Raw genomic sequence first — 6,539 nt, 5'->3', positions numbered from 1 at the left:
TGACAAAAAAAAAAAAAAATTAAAAAATCTTAATTTAGTGGTATGACTGTGTTTTTCTTCTAGAGAAGAACTTTAAAGAATATCTATCCAGCTGTATACTGATGCCAACATACTTCTCCAGGTAGAGAGGACTTTGGACCTATTAAGCACATCTAGAACTGACCTCATCTGGACATAACTCTTGGCATATAAACATTTTCAACCTAAAATGTTGAAAATGCTTTAAAAGAAACAGATTTGTAGGGAGTATATCAACCATATTAATTTGTGACACTTATAATCTTAACATTCAGATTGGGCCTGGTCTTTTTTTGCTCGGAGATCATAGAATGGTTTGGGTTGGAAGGGACCGTAAAGATAATCTAGTTCCATATGCTCTGCCCTGGGCAGGGACACCTTTCACTAGTCCAGGTTGGTCAGAGCTCCATCCAAACATGGACTTGAACTCTTCCAGGAATGGAGCATCCACAACTTCTCTGGGTAACCTGTTCCAGGGCCAGGACTGAGAGAAAATGGATTCTTCATCTTGGTTTCCCCTGTGTCCTTGACTGCAGCTGTCTGTACTGTAGTTAGATGTTCAGAGGAGATCTGTAGGTGAGGAGCTCTCGCTCTCTCTCTCTGGCCTTCCAGGAAAGAGAGAGTGCAAAACATTAAGAGCTGTGGTTCACATATGCTTTCAGACTCCAGCATTTCAAAACTGACTGAAAGCCTAAATGCTTTAGACATCCATCAGAGCTGGTTCTTGTGGCTGCTAGTGATCAGCAGCAAGAGGCAATGCCCATGACACCATCTGGGCTCATGGTTTGGAGGGGAGAGGGCCCTGCAGGGAGTGAAGCTGAAGCTAAGGTCTCCAGGTGAAGATGAACCATCCTGTGATTCTGTGTTCTTGTTCAGTATCTGTCACAATGACTAATAGCTATTAATGTTAGTAATTTCCTAAGAGAGAGCAGAGACAGCGCAACAAAAGCCAATCACTGCACTGAATAACTTCCTTTTAGACCACATGGAGACAAAATTTGCATGGCTCTAAGTACCAAGGAAAGTACCTTCTCAAAGGAAGCACTTCCAAAGCCTTTGGCCCAAAGTGAAATAAGTTGCTTGGGCTGGGATATTTGCTGCCCATGCTTCAGGTTGTGAGAAAATCTGGTGGAAAAGGCAGAGCTCCTTGGGCAGGGATCTCCCAGGGGAAGACAGGCCTGGGATTTGAGATGCTATGGCAAATTTGTCCTCTGTTAATCATGGCTGTGCTAGCTCAGAACATTATTGCTATCCTGCTCTCATCCCTGCTTCTGAGGGTTATCTGGGCTGTTTATAGGCCGGCAAAACCTCCTACTGTTTAAAGTGATTGATTATCATCTATGGAATGGAGCAGGAAGCCAGACCAATCTGAGTGGGTGACTAGCAGCAGTTGATGGCAGCAACCTCATCAGCACTGCAGAGACAGCCAGAAGACACAGAGCTACACCTTAAGTGCTAAGTAACTTGCAGAGTGCTTCTGGTATGTTCTTGTGTCAGTGAGGATGACACCACAGCCGTATATCAGCTTCAGGGACACCCTAGCCAGGGTGTGACAGTAGATGAAAAGGAGGAACTACAGAATCCTCAGTTCAGATGCCACACAACTACCATTGAAGGCAGCATGGCCTTCAGTCTCAGCACATGGGAGGCCAGCAGAGATGGGCTTCCAAGTCTTTTACTCTTCTTGTATGACTTCTGTAAAACACACCTTTATGCCTCAGTTTGTCAATCTTTAAAAAGGGTGCAGGTTTTAATCACCAAATAAGGCTGTTAGGAAGTTTAATTACTGCAGGTAAAGAAGGTTATGTCTTTTGAAGGTAGGTACTAAACAAAAGCTAAGATTTATTACTAAAGCAACATGATAGATCCATTTGAACTTTCTTCAGGAGACTGCAGTATTTATTGATTAGTGGCTTTGGCACGGGGAGAAATTGTGCAGGTGACTTCAGGGAAGTAAACTACAGGAACGTGTCTGTGAAGGCATTCATGCTCTTGTTAACATTATTGTAAATCTTGATCCTTTAATAAAGCTGTGACCTTGGAGCTGACAACTGGTGTGCCATGGAGCAATATAGAGCAAGGCACCAGCCTTGTAAATCTTACGTAGTTTTTGCCATTCACATAAACAACATGTAAAGAGAAATCAGGCAGCTGAAGTTTATGAAACACATTTATTTGAAGGAGAGCATTTTAAATCAGACTTTTTAGTTGAAATGAAACCAATGGCCCTTCCAACTTTTATTCCTTGTGATAAAATGTGTTTGTGAAATGAAATCTCAACAGTGAGAACTTTTAAAACTGCTTGTAAACTACTGTTTGCAGGGGTAAACTGCCACTCAAAAACACATTTTAGATCACCTTTGCACAACTATTGTACAACTTTGTAGAAATACTTTCTGTACAACTATTATTCTGTTCCTTTCTTGACAATGCTGGTGCAAGAACAGCGCATCTACGTGCCAATATGAAAAATGCAGATATTTGTTCTGTGGGAACAGTCAAAGATGGATGTGAGCAGAAGGGGAAAGAGACAAAGCTGTGTAACTGCAGAGAGGTCAAAAGGTGCCATGAGCAAGGGGAAGGATGTCATTTTTGCTCTTGCCAGGTGTATCTGCAAACACTGGAAGCCACAGACAAAACTAAGGACAACACAGCTTATTTCATACATGTAAAAAGTTTTTCAGATGTTCAGGAAGCCATAAATCAAATAACTTTTTCCCTATGTTTTAGGCTACTTTGCTCTGACAGACTAGATGTTTTTTTGGTTAGACGGATCTTCCCGCCATATCAAGCAACACTGCAACACCTTTGGAGCAACACTGTCCATCTTTCTGACTGAGGAGTTTTCTTTTGCAAGGGCAGTTCTCAAAGAAAAGGAAAGTAACTTTCCCAGGCATGTGAGACACTGAACCTTTCTTTTCCTAAAAAGGAGCCACTTTCTGATTCCAAAACCTTAAGTGTAGAGGGCAGTTTCCTTGTTAGTATGTTACCATGTGAGTAAAGCTGCTCTAATCACTGTATATGCTTCAATGAATGAACATCAATTTTAATTTTTTACAGATCAAGTGCATCTTTGAAAGATACTATGTTTTACTGTACATGTAAAAAATTGTCATCCTTTTTTAAATTTACACAGTAAAAATAGAGGTTAGTTAAAAGATTCCATTCTCTTGAACATTGTTCAATTTTTTCTTACTTTAAATAGAATATTCACTTTTTGCTATCCTTTCAAAACAACTTTCATTTAACCAGCTTTGCTTATTTTAAGTGTCATCTTCTGCTGTAAATGGAAACTTAAGTGCAGCCCTTGGCAATAGGTAGTACCTCCAATGCTGTTTTGAGGGGGGATTTGTTCCAATTTGTTTGGTCCTGTTGCATCTCAAATGCTGCTGTTTGTCATCTTCCTCCAGCATTGCGTTATTATCCTCAAGACACACAAGATTGGCCTGCTCCTGGAATGGAGGTGCAAACAAATAGGCTGCTGTAAAAGCCAGTGTGCCTGTATCCTGTACACATTAAAGCATTAACTCATATAAAGGTGCAGACTGTACAGACTCTGTGTGAATGTTTCCTTTCATTTACTTGGGGTCCTCTCTCATATGATCATGGTTAAAGTGGTGAAAACTAAGCTGCAGTGTTAAAGGGAACAGAATGTATTCCCCCATCCCACCCACTGTGAGAAATGGGAGTGCTGGTTGATCTGTCTACAGGTGCTTGAATCTGTAACTTCTCTAAAACACCTCTTCTCTGTCTGTGAGAGTCAGAGTCTAAAATGCCATGGCAAATAATGACCAGAGAAGTAAATTATATTTATCAAGATCCAAGTCTACACCCTGTTGACCTCAAACCTACAAATGGAGTCAGTAAGACCTCACAGCCTCCCTCCATGGACCTTCAGAATGAAGTCATTTATGTGAAATTATCAAAACTTAGAAAAAAAAAGTTAACCCTCCCACCATGACAGACTCCTATATAAGACCACATAAGCAGTTTTCAAATTATAACTTCAAAACCCAGACAAGAATACACAAGAAATGCTACACAAATCTGAGTTAGGGCAGTAGAAATAGCACATGCTGTATTTAAAATCAGGCAAGTCACTGAACAATGCTCTTTGACCTGGCTGTAAGTAACTGTTTGTTGTAACCATAATAAGATTTACTATACATTTTCAGTGGTCCAACGAGCACTTATAATGACAGGAGTGCTAAAATATTAAATATTATATGCGTACCTGCTTGTCTAAGAGAGATGGGGAGAGGGAAAATATAGGTACATTTGTCCTCTGCTGTCAAAATCAATTAAACAATTAATACACTTTCTCTATTATTTCCTATCAGCAATGGTTGCTAGAATTAATCAGTTTAATCTGCAAATTCAGTAAAATAATATGCTTATGTACATTACTACCACTGTCCCTTCTGATCTGTGGTGCATGAGACACGGCCCATTAGCTTACCCTCATTGACTTTGCATGGGCAATAAGGAAAAGAGTATCTGGAAATAAGAAGTAGTGTATTTTTAGTGGATGCTGAGTAACTGATACATTTTTGTTACTACAAACTATAAAAGAAGTATTGAGATTTCCTTGGGCAGACATTACAAGGATCCTTCTTTTGCCATGCCAGACTGCAGCACGGGTATGTAACAGGCACCTGATGTATGCTATGCTGGCAAGAGGTCAGCCTTGCTAATGGATGCTGCACAGAGCTGTGCCAGCATGTCAGGATATCGATCCAGAAAAGCACTCAACTTATGTTATGGTTATCCATGACCTTAGAGAAGAACAGATGAAAATACTGATCACTACCACTCCAGGCATTTTCTAAAAGCATAATTTAATTGCTGTGATATTCTTGGAGCAGGCGTGACCAAACTATCAATTCTCGGGAGTGCTCATTGAGTATTGCCACCTCTTATCAGAGGACTCCTACTCATTTTTCAGTACAGAGCATGGTCCTTTTGCATGGCAGAGACAAATATTTCAGGTCAGTGCAATTTTCAAGTGTATGTGGGTAAATGTTCAAGTTTTCCTGAGCATCAGAACAGTAACCGAAAAGGAGATGAGTCTGTCTTCAACAACCTGAATAGCATGTCATTTAGGAATTTACACAGCAAAGATTATACAGACTTAAATTCATAAATAAAATAATTTCAATAATGATATAAAAATTCCTTCTTATCATTAATGAACAAAACTAAAGGCCATTGAATTTCAAGACCTGAGTAATTTTAGAATGGCTAAACACTTAATCGAATTCTCTAACATGTCCTGCTCTGAAAGAGAATAAAAGGAACAAAGAATTTGAACTTCTGACATACAACACATGTATGTTGTTCAGTATATATTTTTTAAATATATATATTCTTTCTATATAATATATATTAATAAGAAGAGCTGCCAGTCTTCATAATTCAAAACTATTTCTGAGGAACAAATTCTTAGGAGATGGTCAATTACATTCAGATTATGATCAGTCTTATTCAACATTTTCAAGGAGTATTATTTGAAAGTAAACATATTTATCCCCCAAGAAAAACAGCAAAAACTGCTGACTTTTCAAAATATGTCTGTTTCTAGAAAGAAGGTCATGTGGAGCTAAAGTCTATCAAACTACTAAGTGCCAGTAAAATGTATTGTTTTGTAGTCTTACACAAAAAATAGCACCCATCTTAAGTACTATTCCAGTATAATAATTTTAAAATGTTAGTAAAGGATTCATATTGAATTACATGTAACAGAAACAAGTCCATCTAAAATAAAACAAAACAGAGCAAAATCAACAAAGAATTCTTCTACCAAATTGAATTCACTATGTTGGGATAACAAATCTAAAAGTGCTTTTAAAAAGTCTTCAACACTGAGGTCTACCTTATTACAGCAAGTCCAAGCTTCTATATAGGTCTGTATTTTTCTGCATCTTTTTCCTAAGATCTTAAATGAGGTCTTATTTTACTCAGACATATCTAAGCAGCAGTGAGAAGCAGCAGCTTGTTATGGTTTATACCATGACTCATTCATGCTAAATCATTACTCAATATATTCTAATTCAAACCTTATTGCAACATTGTGGCTATATCTAGGGAAGAATCTCTTTTGACTACTGTCTCAGTTCATGAAGCATTTTATTACTGGGTCAGTATTGCACTAATATGTTATAATAATATTCAGCTTATAAAAGTAAAGTCCATTTGGGTGAAATAATTATTAGTTTATGGTGAATTTATTTGTCCATTATATTGGCTCTTCATATTTTTGAATTAAATCTGGAAGGCAAAAGGGAAAAAAATTTAGTCTGGGGAGGGGGACCCTCCCAGTTCACATCTGGCTTGTTTTTTGTGATGAAAAGCTAGACCAACTGCACTAAAAGCAAAAAATATTCCAATGTGAGGCCTGATTCTGACCTCAGTGTAGTCTTCAGCCAAACTTTCTTGCAGATTCATTAAGGATAATTGGAGTTTGATATTGCTGCTGCTACTGGTTCTCTGATTTCCATGAACTCAGAACCTCCATATAACAG

The sequence above is a fragment of the Lonchura striata genome, chromosome 2 (assembly GCF_050655825.1).
Source record: "Lonchura striata isolate lonStrDom1 chromosome 2, ASM5065582v1, whole genome shotgun sequence".
Lineage (NCBI taxonomy): Eukaryota > Metazoa > Chordata > Aves > Passeriformes > Estrildidae > Lonchura > Lonchura striata.
This window is presented reverse-complemented; position numbering follows the sequence as displayed.